The sequence below is a fragment of the Giraffa tippelskirchi genome, chromosome 13, assembly GCF_054371585.1.
Source record: "Giraffa tippelskirchi isolate mGirTip1 chromosome 13, T2T-mGirTip1v1.2.pri, whole genome shotgun sequence".
NCBI classification, from domain to species: Eukaryota; Metazoa; Chordata; class Mammalia; order Artiodactyla; family Giraffidae; genus Giraffa; species Giraffa tippelskirchi.
In genome coordinates this window covers 32570914-32593700 of record NC_137287.1, presented here as the reverse complement: position 1 = coordinate 32593700, position 22787 = coordinate 32570914, and the positions used below count along the sequence as shown (strand labels likewise).

Sequence of the window (22787 nt, the reverse complement as noted above, 5' to 3'; positions counted from 1 at the left end):
AACATTGTAAACCAACTATAATTCAGCAAAATTAATTTAAAAATAAAAATTAAATTTAAATTCTTTTTAAAAATTTAAAAAGAAAACTATCAGCTCATGTGACTAGAATGACCAGTGACAAAGATGACTTCAGGATAACTTAAATTGTTGGACCAATGATACCATCAGGATTTTGTTCTTTCTACCATCTTGGTCTGTACTCCCTGTTAAAACCATCCTTTGGACGTAAGACAGGAACATGTCAAGCATTCCAAGAGCAACATGCATGCTTTTCTGTGTCCTGGGTAATAAGAAGAGAGTTTCTTCAGAAGGTTCTCAAAAGCTCCCCCAACCAAATAATCTCCAGTCCTGTTGTTCTTAACTGTGACTCATACTTACCAACAAACCAATCACTGTGGCCAGTGAAAGGGAACTAGTGCTGATTGATATAAGCCTAAGTTATATGGTCTCTCTTCCCAAAGAACAAGACCTGCATGAGGCAGGAGTGGAAATCCAAAGAAAAACTCTTGCAATTACCAAAAGACAGAGGAATGAATTTGGGGGAGACAACACAATGTCCACCTCAATGGCTTTGAGAATATATTTAACTGCTCTGAGCCTCAGTTTACTCATCTATAAACTAGGATAATACCTACCTTTAATTAGGCAGCCTTTAATTAGGATTAGGACTACCTTTAATTAGGTAGTAGATATAATGATGCTTATTTATCATGTATCCTGGCATGTGGTTTACCCTGGCAGCAGTTTTCCAGTAAAAGGTAGCTACTATGATCAACATTGCTATCAACATCATTATCACTATAAAATTAATATACTTTCCTTTGGGTCTTCCCAACTGAGCCTTGATCAATCTCTCAGATGGCGTCACGTTTCAGATGAGCTTTCCAATGACATAAAATAACCAGATAAAGAGAATCATAGGAAAAGGAGGTACCACGGTCCCCAGAGCATTACAAGTAGCACAGGACAAACGTTGAACTGACAGCCTTTAGTGGGTCAAGCCCTTGGGAATGTAGTGGAAACCAAGCTTTGGGGGTGGGGCAGAATAATGCAAATGGATGCCCCCCAAGTACAACTCCAACCAGGGGGTGGGAAGACTTAAATGAAAACATTACTTCAGTCTGTGGAAGAACTTTTCTTGCAGGGAGAGCTTATTACAGAAGGAAGTTATGTGGGAAGGCAATGAACATTTCATTTCTGGAGACCGAATAACCAGTGTCAAGACCTAGCAAGAGACATTCACAGATCAAGGAGGTGAGGGAGGTGTCAGTGTAGACATCTATATGGTACCTTCTTCTTGTGAGCCTGGAACTCCCTGAGAGAAGTTGTAAACTCAGGTGCCTACCAGCAATCAGGCAGTTAACAAAACTGAACAAAGTAGGGTTGATTTAAGGGCTTCCCCAGTGACTCAGCAGTAAAAAATCTGCCTGCAATGCAGGAGACGTGGGTTGGATCCCTGGGTCAGGAAGATCCCCAGGAGGAGGAAATGGCAATCCACTCTAGTGTTCTTGCCTGGAGAATTCCATGGACAGAGGGGCCTTGTGGCTACAGTCTATGGGGTTGCAAAGAGTCAGACACGACTGAAGAGACTGAGCATGCACACGCGCAAGGCTGATTTAAATACCAGACTGGGGGACCTCCCTGGGGGTCCAGTGCTTAAGACTCCACGCTCCCAATGCAGGGGTCCCAGGTTCCATCCCTGGTTATGAACTAGATCCCACATGCCACAACTAAAAAGACCCCACATGCTGCAAGAAAGGTCCAGTACAGCTAAATAAATATAATATTAATAAAATAAAACAAATACCAGACCTAGATGAATCAAAGTTGCCACATCATCCCCAAGAGAAGCAACTACTCAACTCCAGCTGTCTATACCTATAAGAAACAAAACAATCTTGCTAACTCTTTGCATATTTCAAGATAATCCAAAAATCAGATTTTGTGCAAAGTATTCCTATTTTAAAAGTTGGAAACTCTCTCACATTGAAGATTCCACGAAGGTCAAAGAGAAACCATTTGTGAACTACAGTTGCCCAATGGGCCCCCCATCTTGTGGCCTCTCTGAGAAAGGTAATTTCCCTACATAACACTGGGAGGCCTTTTATTTATGTCAAAGTTCACCAGCATTCTGTAAAGTGTAAATAAACTCTTATGCATTAACTACCAGAAATATCTGGCATATTGCTACTGAGTGAGTGAGTAGCTGCAGAGACTAATAATTACAGACATTAGGACTCCGAATAGCTCTTGGTGCCCATTTAAGAGGAAAGACAATATAAAGTAGTCAAGTAAAATGAGGACCTCATTTCCTGGAGGCCTTCCTCTGCCTTTCTGTACAGAAAATATGGAGTCCCTCATCTTCCATACATTTTTGAGTGGTCCAGTCAAGATGTAGGGCAAACACCATCCAAAAGTCTAGAAACAATCAATGCCAGAGAGGGGATGGAGAAAAGCGAAACCCCCTACACTGCTCTGGGGAATGCAAAGTGGTAACAGCCAGAATGGAGGACAGCATGGAGGATCCTGAGACAACTGACCAGAGAGCTACCACATGGTCCAGCAATGCCACCTGGGGGCCTTCATGCGAAGACAAACCCCAGAGACACGTGCACCCCAATGTTCACTGCAGCACACTTTACAGTAGCCAAGACGTGGAAGCCACCAAAATGTGCATCATTAGATACGTTGATAAAGATGTTTTACATATATATATATACAATGCACTATTGCTCAGCCATAAAAAACACCTTTCCCAGCAAAATGGATGGACTTGGAGATGATTATACTGAGTGAAGGAAGTCAGACAGAGAACAACAAAGAACCTAGGATATTGCTTATGGGTAGAATCTAAAAATCGATGAAAATGAGCTCGTTTTCAAAGCAAAAACAGACTGAAGTACTTAGAAAACAAAACTATGGTCACCAAAAAGAAAAGATGGAGTGGGCGGCACAAATTAGAAGGCTGATCTTAATGTATATTCAGTAATAAATATGAAAAGTGAATCAGCAAGGACCTACTGTCTAGCACAGGGACATCTACTCAGCACTCTGTAATGCCTGTGTGGGACAAGAATCCACACAAGAACAGATATAAGTACAAATATAACTGAATCACGTTGCTATAATTGAAACAGACACAACACTGTAAATCCGTTCTAATATAAAAGAAAAATTAAATTTAAAAAGAAAAAAAAGACAAAAACAGAGATTCTGGCTTCTAATTTCAATGGAGTGGTCAGGAGTAGAGGGGGAGAAAGAGAAAAGCCCATGTGGAAGGTGTGAAAAGTGAAAGAGTCAGTCGTTCAGTCATGTCTGACTCTGTGCGACCCCAAGGACTGTAGCCCACCAGGCTCCTCTGTCCATGGGATTCTTCAGGCAAGAAGACTGGAGTGGGTTGCCAGTCCCCTCTCTAACGGGTCTTCCTGACCCAGGGATTGAAGCTAGGTCTCCTGCATTGCAGCCACCAGGGAACCCAGTGGAAGGTGTGGATGGTAATAATTATTATAGAGGGATTTCAGATAGGAAATCCATTTACATGGGAAAAGGAGAAGACATCAGCATTAGCTAGGAGAAATTATAGAACTAAATTAGAGAATTCAGGAAAGACTGTATAGACTTTATCAACCATTAACAAAAAGAGGAAGAATGAACAGGAATGACCATGGAATGGTCCATTATTTTGGCTACAGAAGAAAGGAGAACCAGGAAGACAGTGGGAGTGTACCAAGCAGACCTGAGTCCTTGGACAAGGCTGAAATCATACAAGCTCCCACTTCTGGTCGCCTTGGCAATGAGACTCCTACTAATGACATCAGAATAAGTAAAACCCAAGCAAATGAAGCACACAGTCACTAGAGGCAGAGCCACATGTAGTCCAGGTAAGCCCATGTCAGAGGAAAGCCTAGTAGATGGTTTGGGTGGGCTTGTGCAGGAATGAATGAGGTCATTATAGCAAAGAAACTGAGTAATGAATTAGTTGTTGTTGTTTAATCGTTAAGTCGTGTCCGACTCTTTGCGACCCCAGGGATTTTAGCCCACCAGGTTTCTCTATCTCTGGGATTTCCCAGGTAAGAATACTGGAGTGGGTTTCTATTTCCTTCTCCAGGGGATCTTCCTAACCCAGGGATTGAACCCTCATCTCCTGCATTGTAGTCAGACGCTTTACCATCTGAGCTACCAGGGAAGTTCTAATGAGTTAGGAATATGAGTTATTAATAAAAGGAATCAATGCTTGAAAAAGACTCTTAGTTCTACTGACTTGTCAGTTCTTGCACTGATTTCGGTCAAGTCATTGTGGATAACAGATCACATAGTCACATAGCTCCACTGCCTCAACTTATCCATTTTTCCTTGCTTTTCCTGGGAAGAAACCATGGAATGGAGCGAGAAGGTGGTTTCCTGTCCTGAGTCCCTGTGCGTGCTATCTCACTGTCTCCCACAAGCTGCAGAGAGACCAGTTCTGGGATGTATTCGTCTCTGCTAGCTGCTGTAACAAATTACCACTGACTTTATGGCTTAAAATAACATGTATTTATTCACTTACAGTTGGATGTCAGAAGTCCTAAGGCAAGTACACTGAGCTGAAATTAAGGTGTCAGCAGGGGTATAATCTCTCCGGAGGCTCTGGCGGGAAATCCATTCCCTGGCCTTCTCCAGGTCCTAAAGCTGCAGTCCTTGCATTTCTTGGCTCATGGCCTCTTACTCCATCTTCAAGGAAGAAGGATGGCCATGGCATAGCATTTTTCTTCAGCCATCAAATGACTTCAGCATCTCCTCTAGTACAATCTCCCTCTGTCTTCCTCATAAGAATATTTGTGATTATATCATTAAGTCCATCTGAATAATCCGGGATAATCTTTCTACCTGAAGATCCTTAGTTTGGTCAATGTGCAAAGTCCTTTTTGCCATATAAGGTAACCTATTCACATATTTACAGAGTCCAGGCATTATGACATGGACATCTTAGCGGTTTAGTATCCAGCCTACAGACTTCCTTGGTGGCTCAGATGGTAAAGAAACTGCCTGCAATGCAGGAGACCCGGGCTAGATCCCTGGATCAGGAAGATCCCCTGAAGAAGGAAATGTCAACACACTACAGTATTCTTGCCTGGAAAATTCCATGGACAGACGAGACTGGCAGGCTACAGTTCACGGGTTGCAAAGAGTCGGACACAACTGAGCGACTAACACTTTCAATTTCAACACTGTGTTTCTCTGAATTTGACACAATTCAGAGAAGGGGCACTGTCCAATATGTAGGTTACAAGCATTAATCAATGAAAATAATCATTTGAAAAAAAATCACAACCAGCACCATGCATCTCTTAAAGTAATCATTTCAAGTAATTATTTGTCAGCACTTATTTTAGTTTGTTTAACTTTTTATTTAGTATTGGGGTATAGCCGATTAACAATGTTGGTGGTGGTGGTTTAGTTGCTAAATAAGTATTGATGCATAAAGTAGCAGAGAAGATCAGATAACAAAAGCTACTGCTATTCTGAGCCACTGTAATCTTAAATGTTGATTCCTCACCTCCTCTCTCTCTCTCTCTCACACACACACACACATCTGCTATTTGTATTGATAAACTTGGGCAACTACACCAATTAACAAACATGAATATATCATCTTTTATTACTCATATTACTTGCTATTTCCCATTCTAAAGGGAAATGGAGGAGAATTTCAGAATGATATTCACAAAATCAAATGCTGACGGGGCCAAGGATGTGACATGAGTGAGTGACGTGCTCTAGATAAGAAAAGCGGCAACCTGGCAGGCGCAGACCCTTTCTAGAGAAAGAAGCCACTATTCACATCTGTTACATTATTGCTGTTTCAAAAGGCAGCATCAGCAGAGTGTTTAAATTTTCAAGATAAGCCAGAACTCCAGAATTTGATGTGATATTTCTGGGTTTTAGAATGTTGGAGGCTAAATCAGAACACCATGCAGGCCAAATGACTTGAAAACCATAAGTCAAGACTTATGTAACCTATGACTTGACACTTTGCAAACTCTATCATAAGTTCTGCTAAGTGCTTTTGAGTTTACAACCTGAAGACAAAAGGGGGAGGGTCTCACTTGGTGGCATGGTATGGTCAAATTCATATAGAATTTATTTTGCCTGTGCACACCTATGTACACATACCTGCTGCTGCTGCTAAGTCGCTTCAGTCATGTCAGACTCTGTACGACCCCATAGACGGCAGCCCACCAGGTTCCTCTGTCCCTGGGATTCTCCAGGCAAGAATACTGGAGTGGGTCTCCTTTTCCTTCTCCAGTACACACATCTACACAAACCTAATTATTTTTAAAACCATACGTTCTTAAAGGGTAGCTTTGGCCAAGATCAACCAATAATTGTTTTCCTTCAGTGAAGATCTATGCAGGGATGAGAGTTGTAATAATTACCTCTTTTATGTGAGAGAAGACAAGCCCCACCTCCCAAAGCAGTTTAACCAGCCTCACTGGTCAATCTAAGTAAAATGGTCCCAGGAACCTCAAACACCAATCCTAACTGCAGCCAGAGAGGTCACTGGTCACGTCCTCCCAGGCTAAGGTCAAAATTTGAATGGAATTACAAACAAGCATTTTACCCAGAAAACACAATTTTTATTTATTTTTTTAACTTTTTATTTTGTATTGGAATATAGCTGATTAATAACGCTGTGATAGTTTCAGGTGGACAGCGAAGAGACTCAGCCATACATATACATGTTCTCCCCACAACACGGTTTTTTAAAAAGCAACCCCAAAGGCCACATCAATAAATAAAACATGTGAACAACAAAAACCGTATTTTCAGATCGTGGGAAGCTCTGTGCGCAAGAAAAAAACAGGACGATGAGAGGGAGGGTGATGAAGGGGAAAGACGAGAAAGATGTGGCATCCTGAAGAGGTGACGTCCCCACTGTGACCAGAAGAGACCAACCACTTGTCACTTGGGGTCTGAAAGTTCTCGGCACAGGGCAGTAGAAACACAAAGGCCCAGGGGTAGGAACAAGCCTGTACATTTAAGGGGCAAATAGAAGGTTATGGTTCCTGGATCGAGATGTGAGAAGAGATGGGAAGTAACATTAAATCGGAGCTATTGGCAGAAGCCAGGTGAGGATTATGAGATGGCTTTCAGTTGGAGGGTCTTAAACTGGAAGTCTTATTTACATCTTTTTAAATTTACTTTTTAATTGGAGGGAAATTGCTTTACAACGTTGTATTGGTTTCTGCCTTACAACAAGGCAAGTCAGCCATAATCACACATATATCATCTCCCTTTTAAGCCTCCCTCCCCTCCCCACATCCCACTTCTTGAGGTCATTCCAGAGCACCAGGCTGGGCTCCCTGTGTTACATAGCAACTTCTTACCAGCTATCTACTTTACATAGTGTACATGTGTCAAGGCTACTTTCTCCATTCGTCCTACTCTTTCCTTCTCCCACTGTGTCCACAAGTCCGTTCTCTATATCTACATCTCCATTCCTTCCCTGCAAATAAATTCATCAGTACCTTTTTTCTAGATTCCATATATATGTGTTAATATATGATATTTGCTTTTCTCTTCTTTGACTTACTTCACTCTGTATAACAAGCTCTAAGTTTGTCCACCTCACTAGAACTGACTCAGACTTGTTCCTTTTTATGGCTGAGTAATATTCCATTGTATATATGTACCACAGTTTCTGTATCCATTCATCTGCTGATGGACATCTAGGTTGCTTCCGTACCTTAGCTATTATAAATAGTCCTGCTATGAACATTGGGGTACGTGTGTCCTTTTCAATTATGGTTTCCTCAGGGAATATGCCCTGTGGTGAGACTATTGGATCATATGGTAGTTTTATTCCTGGTTTTTTAATGAATCTCCATACTGTTCTCCATAGTGGATGTATCAATTTACATTCCCACCAACAGTGAAAGAGGGCTCCCTTTTCTCCACGCCTTCTCCAGCATTTATTATTTGTAGATTCTTTGATGATGGCCATTGTGACTGGCTTCCCCAGTAGCTCAACAGTAACGAATACACTTGTAGTGCAGGAGATGTGGGTTCAATCCCTGGGTCGGGAAGATCCCCTGGAAGAGGACATGGCAACCCATTCCAGTATTCTTGCCTGGAGAATCCTATGGACAGAGGAGCCTGGCAGCTACAGTCCACAGAGTCACAAAGAGTTGGACATGACCGAAGTGACTTAGCAGGTATGCATGCATGCATTCTGACTGGTATGAGGTGATACCACGTTTTTAAAAAGCTTACTCCGCAAGTCAGTCTACCTCTTTGAGCCTCCGTTACATCCTCTCTGAGACACAGCTAGTGTCCTTGGACTCTTAGAAAGTTCAACTGGATCTCAGGCAGAAGCATCTAGCATACAGCAGGCACTCCGAAAGGGAGCTGAAGCCAAGAAGATTGGGGCCAGGTCGTAATAACTCTAGAGAGGAGGCAGGGGCTGCAGTCCATGGAGGAAAACTGCTGTCTTGCGCCCTGACACCTCTCGCCCCTAAGAGAGACTGTGATTTCATGGCCATGTCACCCCTTCCCAGGTTTTGATGTCTCCTGGCTTTGCTGCAGCTCCACCACAATTAGCATCCTATGGTAGCTTCCAACAGAACGAATTTGGTTGTGTCATGCTGAGAAATCCATCTTCTAATACAAATGTAACAGGTTAGCACACAAGGAATGGACTACTGGTGACCACAGGGGTTAGTAAGACAGAATTCTCGAAGTGTGAATAGTGTGTAGTCACCACCACTTCCCCCGCATTCTTGTGGGAGCCAAGAAGGTGGGTGTGTTGTTTGCGGCAATAACAACTGAAAGATCAAACACCAGGCCCATGAGAATGGTGATTTCTCTCTAGGCATCCAATGAAACAATCAGGCAACATCTACTCAAAACAGGGCTTCCCTGGTGGCTCAGCAGTAAAGAATCAGCCTGACCAGGCTGGAAACGCAAGTTCCGATCCTGGGTCAGGAAAATTCCCTGAATAAGGAAATGGCAACCCATTTCAGTATTCTCGCCTGGCAAATCCCATGGACAAGAAGCCTGGTGGGCTATAGTCCACGGGGTCACAAAAGAGTCGGACATGACTGAGCGGCTAAATAACAACCATCTACTTAAGACAGTAACACAACTTCGATTAGAGATCACACTAAGTGGGAACTAAAGACCTAGCGTTTGAGTCCTCACTCTATCCAGTCTGTCTCAGCTTCCTGCCCTTGGTGAGTCATTTACCAATGCCTTCACTTTTGAGGCAGAGAGAGTAACACTCAGGTTTTCAACTGCATGGGGGTCAGCAGCCCTAACTCTGGCTTCGTTTAAGGGCCAACTGTACTTACAAGAACAGTTTGAAACACACAGTGTTGAGTGAGGAAGACAAGATGCACAACAGTGTATAGAGGTGGCCATCATTTGTGAAAAGAGAGTGAGCGGTATATTCATTTATTGTTGAGAACACTTTCTGTACCAGGGACGTGGGATACAGCAGTGAACAAAACAAGTCCTAGTGCCAGGACGTTTGCAAGATAATGGAGAAACACAGTGCACGCGAAAACAGATTATATACCAGGTGGTGATAAGATATAGGTCCCATATTAATGCTTGAGTTTAGCTGAACCACGTGAAATTGCCAATGTGCCACCATTTTAACCTACAAACAAGGTAATTTCATGCGGTCTAACTTAATACATACACAGACACGGCCAGTGGTTCCTCCAGGAAGGGAAATTAAGGAAGGGGAATGTTTGCTCTATCCATGGTGGGCTGATTAATTTTTTTTTTACCACATGCATGTACTGCTTATTCAAAACAAATATTTTAAAATATATAACCATAAGAGCATAATAGAGTTGGTACACTGAGACAGGCAGAAGGTAGATTAAGGATGGAGTGAGGATTAAAAGCTAAGAGGAGGTAGATTTTTTTTTAATGCAGAAGCAGACAGTGACAATGACATACCATAGGGGGTATGCTTCAAGTTATGCTCAACCCAAAGCCATAAGTAGCCTTTTATTTAGAGTCAACTCAATCCCCAAGGATGGAGCAATACCTAGACACAGACCAGGAGAGGCCAGTGGTAACTGAGGAGAGACCTGCATGGGATGGGATGCAGTGGAATCTATGCCTCGATTTATCAGCATACCTGTCCCAAGTGGGGCTTCCCTCATGGCTCAGTTGGTAAAGAATCTGCCTGCCATGCAGGAGACCAAGGTTCGATTCCTAGGTCAGGAAGGTCCCCTGGAGAAGGAAATGACAACCCACTCTAGTATTCTTGCCTGGAGAATCCCACGGGCAGAGGAGCCTGGCAGGCTACAGTCCATGGGGTTGCAAGGGTTGGACATGACTTAACAACTAAACCAACCTGCCCCAGGTGATCCTCATGGGTCTTTCTTGTGCTGTACTTAGTCGTCCAGTTGTGTCTTACCTGCACTCAATTCATTGATAAAAGCACAGATTGCAAAAGGCCACTCACTTCCCATCTCCACCCTCCATGTTCTCAGTGTCTCTCTCAAATGAGCAAAACCTGCCAACCTCATCTTTCCTGCGGGAAATGAACATCACTGTATCATTCCAGCACAGAACAGAGGAGCCAGGTCACACGGCCAGAGGCAAACCCTGCAGGGAGAGATCATACAGGACAGAGATGAGCTAGAGGCCGCCAAACACACAGAGGCTGGACCTGAGTTTCCTAATGATGCTGGCCTGGCGTGGAGCGGCCACTTTCTTAGGACCAGACCCAGGTCCAGGCCCTTGCACTGAGTGTCCCCTCTGAGCACACATATAACTTTGAACTCAGTTTGAATTCCTGCTCCTACATCCTAGCTTTGTGCCCTGGGGCACCCTGATGAGAGTGTCTCCATCCTCTAGGCAGATGAGACAATGCCTACCTTAAGGTGAGTGTCCTTATTTTATTATTAATTATCTAGTTGTTTATTACCCTGTGCACTTGGGCAAGAATAAGTCCCACAGAGGGCAATTCACACATCTGTATTTTTCTGAGTCCTCCAGAACTTTCAAGATTGGAGCTCGTTTCAGTGGCAAGAGAGTGTTCAGTCTTAAGAAGATTAACAACAGTGCCTACCTCTGAAAATTATTGTAAAATTAAATGAGCTCATGTATAGGGAGCATTTAACACAGTTTATAGCACTTAGTAGGTTCTTGATAAATGCGTCCCATTTTTTTTTTTTTTTTTTGGCCACACCATGCAGCATGTGGGAATCTTAGCTACCCCACTAGGGAGTGAACCCGTGGCCCCTGCATTAGAAGTGCAGCGTCTTAACCACTAGACCACCAGGGAAGTCCAATGCTTCCCATCATTATTGTCCATCCATGAGGATCATGGATATTCAGTATTAGCAAGTGATGACTCAGTGAAAGGGCAGACCTTGAACCTCAGGCACCTAAGTGGTAAAGGGTCTTACCATGCCTCTCTAGAAGTCTAACCTTGGTTCCCAGGGATGATGTGTATTTACACTGTGCTCATCTCTCATCCAGAACTGCCACATTGCACAACTGCAGGGGGCAGCATTCATATTATCTTCCATGAGCATCGTCTCCTCAGGAATCTGGATTTGAGCGATCATGGCTGGCCCCATGTTCTAAGGTTTCAGGTCTGCTGGCTTATCACTGTAGCAGTGTTTCTATGGTACCCTACCCCACCTCTTCATGGCCAGTGCACCCAGACATCAGTGCCACATTCTCCCTTGGCAGCTACCACCCCCACAAGCAACTAGGAAGATGCCCACCTCCCTCTCCCCACTTTTTCTGATTCATGAATCAGTTAGGACTATAGAGAAATATGTGTGCCTTTACTTTGAAGATGGCTCCTATCATTAATTGCAGGTAAATGTTAAACTAAAGTATCCACTGCTAAAGTTATTTGCCCAGGGCCTTATGCTAGATAGAATCCTAGATTTGGAGGTGAAAGGGAGCTTAGAGATGCTCTAAGCCTCCCCTATCTGTTTCAAGAGGAGAAACTGAATCCCAGAAAGGAAAATGGACTCAACCAAGTTGGTTCAGCTCATGTACAGCTCTCACCTTAAGTACTTAGCAAAATTCCAGGGGACCTATGGAATCACCTGGACCTCAACTATGATACTGTCCATGGGGTCAAAGCTAAGGTTTTCCATTAGCCATGTATGGATGTGAGAGGTGGACCATAAGGAAGGCTGAGCATTGAAGAATTGAGGCTTTCGAATTGTGGTGCTGGAGAAGACTCTTGAGATTCCTTTAAACTGCAAGGAGATCAAACCAGTCAATCCTAAAGGAAATCAACCTTGAATATTCACTGGAAGGAGAGTTGCTGAAACTGAAGCTCCAATACTTTGGCCATCTGATGCAAAGAGCCATCTCATTGCAAAAGACCCTGATTGAAGGCAAAAGGAGAAGAGGGCAGCAGAGAATGAGAAGGTTAGACAGCATCACTGACTCAATCAACATGAATCTGAGCAAACTGCAGGAGACAGTGGAGGACAGAGGAGCTTGGTGTGCTGCAGTCCATGGGGTCACCGAGTCAGACACAACTTAGCAACTGAACAACAACAACAATGACTGTGATAATTATTTCAGGTAAAAAGATACAGCTGACATCAATAACCATTCCTTCTGCGAGTAGCAACATCAAATTTCCTTTTGGGCATCATTACCTGCCCTTTCCAGTCAAGGTGGGATCCAGATCAACCAATCAAATTCATTCCCTCCAATAATTTGAATTTCCAGGGGAAAGACACATGGTCAGAGCTGATTCACCTTGGGCTGTGTGCTGAAGTAACTGCCCATCAGGCCCTGCTTCCTAGGTCCCCAGAAAGACCCTCTTTCCTCTTCTGGCAGAGACATGCTTTTCCAGAGCATCCCTGAAACCTACCATTGAATTATTTTTTAATCTAAGTTACCCCAAGTTGTTTTCTTCTCCCTGCTCTTGACTGAAGAACCAGAGGGCAGGAACCTGCTATGTGATGGGGTAATATCCACCAAGCCTCCTTCAGAGCTGGCTCACCATGATGCCCTCCAGAGCCACTTAGCACCCACTGTCTGGACCACACACATAAGTACTCAACCACACACAAGGCTATACACTGCTCTGAATTTCACTGTAACACTTCTTTTCCTGAAGGCCAGAGACCCTATCACAGATAAGAGATCCTGCCTCCCGATGGACCAAGTGGTCAGCTATGAGATGTGACACCACCAATTTGTTAGAATCCCAGTTCAAATGGCAGCATTTGTAAATGATTTTGGCTTTTTGGTAAATTACAGGACATTCAAAGTCATCTCTGTAATCACGTCATTGTTGTGCACCTGTGTTCTGAAATGTTTCCCTGAGTGGGAAAGAAATGAAAGAGATTTCCATTTTACGCTCTGTCTTCCATATTTTCTAACCCTGTAAAGAACAGAGCTCAAGCTCAGTAATAAGTTGAAATGAACTGATTATGTGACATCGTGCAAGCAATACAATTGATACTTTTAAAAAACCTTTCAAATTCTCCCTCACCTCCTTTTCTCTTGGTTCCAGTCCCCCCAAAAAGAAAGCTTTTATTAACAGAGCTAACCCTCATTCATATGCTAAACTTATTTCCAGTTACAGAATAATTGTAAGAGGACTAGTCAATTAGCCAAACATTTTAATTCAGGTATCACACATGCAAATGTCTACAGTGAAGAGACAGTTAAAGAAACTACATAAAGCCCATTCAGCAGACTCTAAAAGGATGGCCATGGGGGTAGGCAGAATAATGGTCCCCAAATAATTAGGTTCACACCCTAATCCTTGGAACTTGTGAATATGTTGCCATACATGGCAAAGGGTACTTTGCAGATGTGATTAAGGTAAGGATCTTTTCTTTATATAATTTTTAAAATTTATTCATTAATTTTTGGCTGTGCTGGGTCTTCATTGCTGCACATGGGCTTTCTCTAGTTGTGGTAAGGTGAGCGGGGGCTACTCATCCTTGTGGTACTCGGGTTTCTCTTTGCATTGTCTTCTCTTTTCGGGGAACATGGCCCCTAGGGTGCACAGGCTCAGTGTTGCAGCTCCTAGGCTCTACAAAACAGGCTCAATAGTTGTGGCACACAAGCTTAGTTGCTCTGTGGCCTGTGGGATCTTCCCAGACCAGGGGTTGAACCTGTGTCTCCTGAATTGGCAGGCAGATAGATTCTTTACCACTGAGCCATTCTTTGGGCTACCCTTTGGACTGTAGCCCACCAGGCTCCTCAGTCCATAGGATTCTCTAGGCAAGAATACTGGACTGGGTTGCCATTTCCTTGTCCAGGGGATCTCCCCAACCCAGGGATTGAACCCAAGTCTCCTGCAAGACTCTTTACTCACTGAGCCACCTGGGAAGCCCTTCAAGCCACTAACTGGATGGTAATTTGTTAGAAAAATAGGAAACCAATACACTCAAGTATCAGTTGCAAACAGCAGTTGCAGTTTTGGAATGCTGGCCCCACTTGCCAGCTCTTCTGCCTTTTCAAAGGTAGCTCAAATCTAAATAGTTTAGTGAGAACTAATTTGATTTTTTAACACTCTCAGGCCCAGAGCATATTATGGGCTGGATTCAGCTCACAGGCTGCCTCCTCAACCTCTTCTCTACTCCTATGAAAGCATTCTCTTTGTGTTATCACAGGGAAGGGCCATCCTGCTTCTGCCTAAACATGTCACATGATGGGAGCTGACTGCTTTCACAAGCATCATCCCCATACCCAAGAGCTTTGATTTTTCAGAAGGTCTGCTGCCTCTCTCCCACAGAAGAGTCCTTTAGATATTTGATGATTGCTTTCACGTGGCCTCTGCCATTCTTCTTGAGACCTTTTCTGGAATCACAGTCCTCTCTGATCACATTCTAAATTTTCTCATGCCATTCTTAAATGAAGTGACTGGTATCAACCCGCATACACCTGCTTCAGGACCAAGGACAGCAAACCATGTTACCCTCTCTTCTGTATCTTCTCAAAGGTAGATATGCTTAAACTATCCTTAAAATTATTCAACCTTTCCCCAGGTAAAGACATTTTCTCCAGCAAAGAGAAAATCACTCCAAGTGACCTCTGTATGGTTTGACATTTCACGCCCTCCAGCCTCCTTTCCCTTCCTGGAAATCATCAAACTCTTGAGTCAACTTCTACTCAACCCTCAAATCTTCCTCAAAGAAGACCTTCCTGGGCTTCCCTGGTGGCTCAGTGGTTAAGAATCCAACTGCCAATGCAGGGGACACAGGTTCGATCCGTGGTCTGGGAAGATCCCACAAGCTGAGGGGCAATGAAGCCCCTGCACCATAACTACTGAGCCTGTGCCCTAGAGTGGGAGCCGCAGCCTCTGAAGCCCGTGTGCCTAGAGCCCATGCTCTGCAACAAGAGGAGCCGCTGCAACGAGAAGCCTGCACACTGCAATGAAGAGGAGTCCCGATTCACTGTGACTAGAGAAAGCCTGCCTGCGGCAACGAAGACCCAGCACAGCCAAAAATAAATAAATAAATAAAATCATTTTAAAAAGAAAAGAAGCCCTCCCTGACCAGCTAAAAATCTGGATCAAACTCCTCCAGTGAGTGTCCTTTTCCTTTATAACACTCTCTCCATAAGCAGACACAGTTACCACGGCCGGCTGTTTAATGTCTGTGACCTCCACTAGATTATAAACTCTGTGGGAACAGGGCCTAAATCTGTGTTTGCTCATCACCCTCCCTGGCACTTCGTCCAGCTAATAAATGGGTAGGTCGGTAATGTGTGGGAGCATCTTACTTGTCATTGTTCTCCCTTATTATTAACACAAATGGAAATTTCACCCTGCTAACATCATCTGGTCTTTTTTTTCATGGATGAATAACACCACCTTTCAACCTGGCACTTGCGGAATAAATTCTGTAAATGAAATGCCAGACTTCAATACTTGTGTCACTTGAGTGACAACTTTATTCCACATTCCAGTTCGGTGACCCATATTTGAAGCTTGATTTCACTGGCGTTTATATGTTCCTTCCTGCTAGCTTTGCCATTTACTGATTGGTTAAGAAAACCTTGGATCTTCATTCAGTCAACAAACACAGCCTGAGCGGCTACTATGAGCCAAATCCAAAGGGCAGCTGAAGATAAATAGATGAAGAAAGCATGACCCTTGACCTCAGAACACTCACAACCAAGTAAGAGGGACAGAGACAAAAATAGATGACCATGTAACTAAGTGCTATTATTAGGGAAAGCTGGGTTCTGTGGGAACAGCAGGGGTTAACAGATGAGAATGGAATAGGAGCCTCAGACAAATGGAAAAGCATTACAAAAGCATGGAGGTGTCTCAGGAACTGACAAGTATTTTAAGTGATTGAGACACAGGTGAAAGTGAAGAGCCTGGAAAGCTATGAATGTAGGGACTTAGGCAGGAGGTGAAGTGACACAGATTTTATCCACAAGTAATGTCTTATTAATAGGAACATGATATTTGCATTTCAGAAAAAAAGTTTTTTTTTCTAGTGTCTATGGGAAGATGGACGGATAGAAGGGTAAGAGGGCATTAAGATGGTTGTTATAATGGCCCAAGTGAGAAATAATTGGAGTCTTATAAAACATAGGAGGGAAGATGGAGAGGAAGCCACAGAACTGAAAGACCCACAGTATTTATAATACAAACCCAAGTACAGGGACCTGTGGCATACCACCAGAGACTGCTTCTAAGATGACTTACTTCAAATTAATAGTGACACAATGACTAGCTTACTTAAGCAAAAACAAGAAAAAAAAGACTTCCTGCTGATTCTGAAAGTACTTCAAATTTTGAGTATACTTATATTTGGAAAGTCGCTTTGCCCTTACATACGCAGTTTGCACTAGATTAATTTGCATGCACTTAACATTGCAGCATTAAGCTTACTCCCAAGCATTTTCAGCTGCTCAATCATCCATTCACCACATTCCTTCAACAAACATTTACTGAGCAGGTACTGTTTACCAGGCCCACAGCAACTGCAGGGACAGGAGGTAAAACAACTCTGTCTCTGCTCTGAGAAAGCTCACAGTCGGTGCAGGAAATGAGGACCCCAGGCAGTAGTGTTAGTCACTCAGTCGTATCTGACTGTTTGCGACCCCCACAGTCGGATGGCAGACCCTCATTCTATTGAATAACACGGAGGGCTTGCCCTGAGCAAAGGAAGCTGGTGAGGGGTGGGTCATAGGGGCACCTAATCCAGCCTATGATGGGGTAGGGGACAGGCACCTTGGATATTAGAAAGGTACCTTGGATATTAGAAACTTGCTCAGTTCCCAACTGGCTTCTCACAGTGAATGTTCCCTCCCTCACCCCAGGCAACCTTCAGCACACAGCGTGGACAGGTCAGGTTCAGACCCCCCACTTCCTGCACTGGGAAGCACAAGACGCTTCCTCCCTGGACACGCTGCATCCAGTGTTTGTAAGGCGCTGCCGCTGTGCTCCAACTGAAGAGGAAATGCTAAAATTTTTAGATAACCTCCTGCTCCTTCTGCCTCTGTAACCCAGCTTGCTCCCTGCAAAGTCTAGCTCATGTAGGTCTCAGAAAGTGGGGACTCACAATATTAGGAACTGGAGCTTATCTCACTCACCCTTCTCCTGCTCTTTGCAATCGCCCTAGCCCCTACAAACATGCAGACCCGCTCAATCATGCCTGCCCATGTATAAAAACTCTGTAACCCCTTTGTTCAGGGCTCAGAGCTTGGAGTGTTAACTCCTCTGGGCCCGCCGGCATAATAGACCTGAGTTCTCCAACTGTCCGAGTGTGGTGCTTGGTTTCTCGAGTACTGGTTTCTACAACACAACCATAAACCCATTTCTGTGTACAACACAGATGGCACTCAACAAATCATGCACCTGATGAAGGCAGTGAGCCCTGTCTTCCCTGATCCCTGCTGGGGCCAAAGTGTCTGGCATAGTGACTCTGAGCTGAATGGATAACAGAGGCTGGGTGTTTAGTTGGTTGCAGGGTTGCAATACTTCCTCTCCCACTTTGAGTAAGGATGTTGCTCCCCTATGAGGGGCAATGGGGGCTTCTGCACCTCTGACTCGACCAGAACCGCCCCTGACCCCACCACTGTTCCTCACAAGGCCGGGCAGGATGGAGCTGGCCTGTGGGACCAGCCTCCCACACCTCCTCTGCTGATTCTTCAAATGTCATCCGTCATAGTGGAAAATGGCCCCAGGCCATTGCTGCTTAATGGGCCATGATGGATGAACACAGAAGCTGAGAATAGCTGTGTTTACCAACGAAGAGATAAGATGCCTCTTTCTGTCCTCTCAGAGGTATTTCTATGGGGGCACATGAGGTTGAGTCCAGAGCCCATCATGAGCCCAAAGCAGAGGGTGAACCTCTCCTCTATAGGCCACAAGATAACCACAGGAAGATGAAGAAATGGCTATTTTTAAAAGGCCAGGGAGAAAAAAAAAAAAAAAAAGGCCAGGGAGGAATACAGACAAGTAAATAATGCTGTGACGGTGCCATCATGGGGCAGCTGATGAGTCTGGCAGTCAAGAGAAAGCTACCTGGGGAAGACAAAGACTGAAGGCAGGACTGGAAATTACTTCTGCACAGAGTGTGGTCACCCCAGTGGATGGTCTAGAGCCAAACAGCCTAGGTCAAAATCTTGGTTTGGACTCTTTCAAGCTGCATTTGTAGAAAATTATGAAAACTACTCTGAGAAATGTGAACAATCTCAATTCCTAGTTCATGGGGTTGCTGCATGTACTGTACACATGAAAGGCTGAAAACAAGGGACTTCCCTGGTGGTCCAGTGGCTAAGACTCCTCACTCCCAAAGTAGGGGATGCAGGTTCAATCCCTGGTCAGGGAAATAGATCCCACATGCCCCAACTAAAGAACCCTCATGCCATGACAAAGACTGAAGACCCCACGTGTCCCAACTAAGACCTGGCACAGTCAAATAAATAAATTTTAAAAATTACATTCAGTTCAGTTCAGTCGCTCAGTCATGTCCGACTCTTTGCAACCCCATGAACCGCAGCACGCCAGGCCTCCCTGTCCATCACCAACTCCCTGAGTCCACCTAAACCTATGTCCATCAAGTCAGTGATACCATCCAGCTGTCTCATCCTCTGTCGTCCCCTTCTCCTCCTGCCCTCAATCTTACCCAGCATCAGGGTCTTTTCCAATGAGTCAGTTCTTCACATGAGGTGGCCAAAGTATTGGAGTTTCAGCTTCAGCATCAGTCCTTCCAATGAACACCCAGGACTGATCTCCTTTAGGATGGACTGGTTGGATCTCCTTGCAGTCCAAGGGACTCTCAAGAGTCTTCTCTAACACCATAGTTCAAAAGCATCAATTCTTCGGCGCTCAGCTTTCCTTATAGTCCAACTCTCACATCCATACCTGACCACTGGAAAAACCATAGCCTTGACTAGATGGACCTTTGTTGGCAAAGTAATGTCTCTGCTTTTCAATATGCTGCCTAGGTTGGTCATAACTTTCCTTCCAAGTAGTAAACGTCTTTTAATTTCATGGCTGCAGTCACCATCTGCAGTGATTCTGGAGCCCAGAAAACTAAAGTCTGACACTGTTTCCACTGTTTCCCCATCTATTTGCCATGAAGTGATGGGACCAGATGCCATGATCTTAGTTTTCTGAATGTTGAGCTTTAAGCCAACTTTTTCACTCTCCTCTTTCACTTTCATCAAGAGGCTCTTTAGTTCCTCTTCACTTTCTGCCATAAGGGTGGTGTGTAAAATAGACAGCCAATAGGGAAACTGCTTTTTGACTCAGGGAACTCAAACCAGGGCTCGGTGACAACCTAAAGGGGTGGGAGAGGACATAGGTAAATCTATGGCTGATTCATGTTGATGCTTGATAGAAACGAACACAGTATTATAAAGCAATTATCGTTCAATTAAAAATAAATAAATTAAATTTTAAAAATTAAATTAAAAAATATATTTTTAAAAAAGCATGGGAACAAGCCTGGAACCCAGTGAGTGCTCAATAAACATTGGTCATTAATTATTACCAGGCAAAGTGAATGAGATGTTTGCTATGGGTACAAAATTTAAGAAGGTGTCAAAGGACTCAGCAGTAAAGAGAAGAGTTAAATGTCACACTTTTACAAATCAAACTAAATGCAAGAAAATCCATGATGAAAGAAATACCAGAATTTGAAATAAAGACAGGGTGTGATCCTACATTTGTCTGATCTACCTGGTTGGTACTGAGTCCTGGTCCTATCAGATCCTCTTTTTATTTAAAAGTTCAATATTTTGTTTATCATAGAATTCTGTACATTAATTTCTGTCCTTCTAAGTATTGCATTAAAGCAGCATCTATCTTGATAACAGTTCTTGGCACTCTCCCGCCTTGAATTCTGTACCCAAAGCCAGTGCCTCACTAGGTCACCGAGTCCTGACCCTGATGCATTCTTTCAATTTTTTAATGAGTATATGCCATGTTTATAATTAGAGAAAAGGGTTAAGATGACAATTGTAAAGAGAAGAACTGTTAAAAGAAGGCTTGATCGAGAGGCACTTAGTCCAGCTTGAGAGGCAAAGCAAAACATGTGGGCCACTTCAAATACAAAACCATAAAACGGGAGACGATAAATACCTGATATGTGAAACATTGGTGGGTGTTATGAGAATTCCGATCAAGAGGAGAGAAAGGGAAGCTGCTGTTTACTAGGAAGAGTCACAAGAGAAGAAGGGGAGGTTTGGGATGTAGCATCAGAAGGCAGGCACCCGGGGAGCAGTCCCATCACAGCTGACATACCTTCCAGCCCCTGGAGGACAGCTCACCTATACATCCTGCACTGTGGTGGTCCAGGTCTCAGCTCCGCTTCGCAGCCAGACCTGCGTGCAGACAGGTGAGAGGTCCTGGAGGCCATTCAGGCTGCCCATCTGGGAGACACTTTCACAGAAGGGGTGGGGGGCCTCTGATCCAGCTAGTGCTGAGGGTGCATGTGGGGATCTCTACCAGGGAGGTGGCTGTCTTGGCTCTGGCTTAGCTGGCCTGTCCCTCCTTTCGCTCGGATGCAGCACACCCAGCCCAGCTCTGTACTGTGAAGGTGAGCAGGAAGGAAACTCACTTCTCATTGCAAGGCTGCTCTGACTGTCCTGATCCCAGACTCAGAGGCATCTTCACTTTGGAAATTCTGATTGTCATGAATGAGAATAAACCCAGGGATACAGCTCTAAACACTCTGTCTCGGCACAGGCTGGGGTTGCATTCAATGATTGAGGACTAAACCATGGCTCAGATCCCTCTTTTTTTTTTTTTCCCCAAATCCCTCTAAGCCCCAAGAAAACAATTCTATTTTTAAGAAAATATGTTTTTAACAAGACTCAATGAGATGATGCCCTAAATCTGGGCTTCCCTGATAGCTCAGTTGGTAGAGAATCCACCTGCAATGCAGGAGACCCAGTTTGATTTCTGGGTTGGGAAGATCCCCTGGAGAAGGGACAGGTTACCCACTCTAGTAATCTTGGGCTTCCCTGGTGGCTCAGCTGGTAAAGAATTCACCTGCAATGCGGGAGACCTGGGTTGGATCCCTGGGTTGGGAAGATCCCCCGGAGAAGGGAAAGGCTACCCACTCCAGCATTCTGGCCTGGAGAATTCCATGAACTGTATAGTCCATGGGGTAGCAAGGAGTTGGACACGACTGAGCGACTTTCACTTTCAATGAGATGAAGGGCCTCCCTGGTGGCTCAGTGGTAAAGAACTTGCCTGCCAATGTGGGAGATGTGGGTTCGATCCCTGGGTGAGGAAGATCCCTTGGAGGAGGAAATTGCAGCTCACTTCAGTATTCTTGCCTGGAAAATCCCATGGATAGAGGAGGCTGGTGGGCTACACCATCTATGTGGTCACAAAAGAGTCGGACACTACTGAGACATCCAACAGTGAGATGATCCATTCTCTGATAAATTCATGGCAACAGGGATCTCTGAGAAACTCAGATCCCAATTTCAGCTTGTGATTTTGAACAGACTGCCAGATCTATGTCTCAGTTGCCCCAACAATAAAAAAAGGGGAGAATCACTCCCACTGCTGATAGGTTACTGATAAAATGGGCAGACAAACAGTCCATTCCTGCATGGCAAGTGTAAGAATAAAATGAGATGGTGCAGTTAAAGCAAACATTCAGCACAATGCCTGGCATGTGACAAGTGTTCAATGTATGAGAGCTATTATTTGTTATCGTTTTATAATCATTGTTGTCGTGATTATTATTATTATTAGGTTGTAAGGATTAGAATTAGATCATTCATGTAAAGCATCCATCACAGTCTGGCATGTGGCAGGAGCACAATAAATGGTAGGTATTGTCAAAAGGATGGCAGAGAGAAAATGGTAAACTCTCCAAGGCATTTCAAAGAGGAAAGCGAAAATAGTATTTCTAAGCAGAAATCCGTGGGCACACTTTAATGTAAAGATAAAAGGCATTTCTAATTAGCATTATTTGCATATAAACAATTTATCCACCCAAAGCAGGAAAACAGTTTGCTCTCAAGTGGATTAAACCACCCCCACCACATGTCCCAATTTCCTTTTTTGCTACCCATTTGTTCAGCAAATGCTTTTTTCTGATATTGCAGCCAGGTTAGCTTCAGCCCAGGTCAGAAAGGATTTAGAATCACAGGCATCATGAGTGGTGGCTCCTAGGTAGATGGGGAAAAAGTGAAAGAAGTGACAAATTTTATTTTCTTGGGCTCCAAAATCACCATGGACGGTGAATGCAGCCATGAAATTAAAAGACGCTTGCTCCTCAGAAGGAAAGCTATGATAAACCTAGATAGCATATTAAAAAGCAAGAGACATTACTTTGCCAACAAAGGTCCGTCTAGTCAAA

At 44.0% G+C, this 22787-nt stretch overlaps 1 protein-coding gene and 1 long non-coding RNA gene across 6 annotated transcripts in view; one reads left to right on the top strand and one right to left on the bottom strand.

Moving 5' to 3' along the window:
- GRIN2A (glutamate ionotropic receptor NMDA type subunit 2A) overlaps nucleotides 1-22787 on the bottom strand; it is a 450066-nt gene that overhangs the window by 237347 nt on the left and 189932 nt on the right. Inside the window, exon 1 of one of the 5 annotated variants that reach the window (XM_081559280.1) lies at nucleotides 4547-4910. The exons of 2 other annotated variants lie outside the window; for them this stretch is intronic. The gene's annotated coding sequence lies outside the window, so the exon portion shown is untranslated. Of the gene's footprint in view, nucleotides 1-3736; nucleotides 3796-4546; nucleotides 4911-22787 lie in introns of those variants that run through there. 2 more of the 5 variants (XM_081559278.1, XM_081559281.1) reach the window with 2 other exon arrangements.
- On the top strand, nucleotides 3833-4837 carry LOC145532988 (uncharacterized). The gene is made up of 3 exons (XR_014073742.1): nucleotides 3833-3881; nucleotides 4371-4469; nucleotides 4549-4837. It is a non-coding gene; the product is annotated as an uncharacterized LOC145532988 (long non-coding RNA).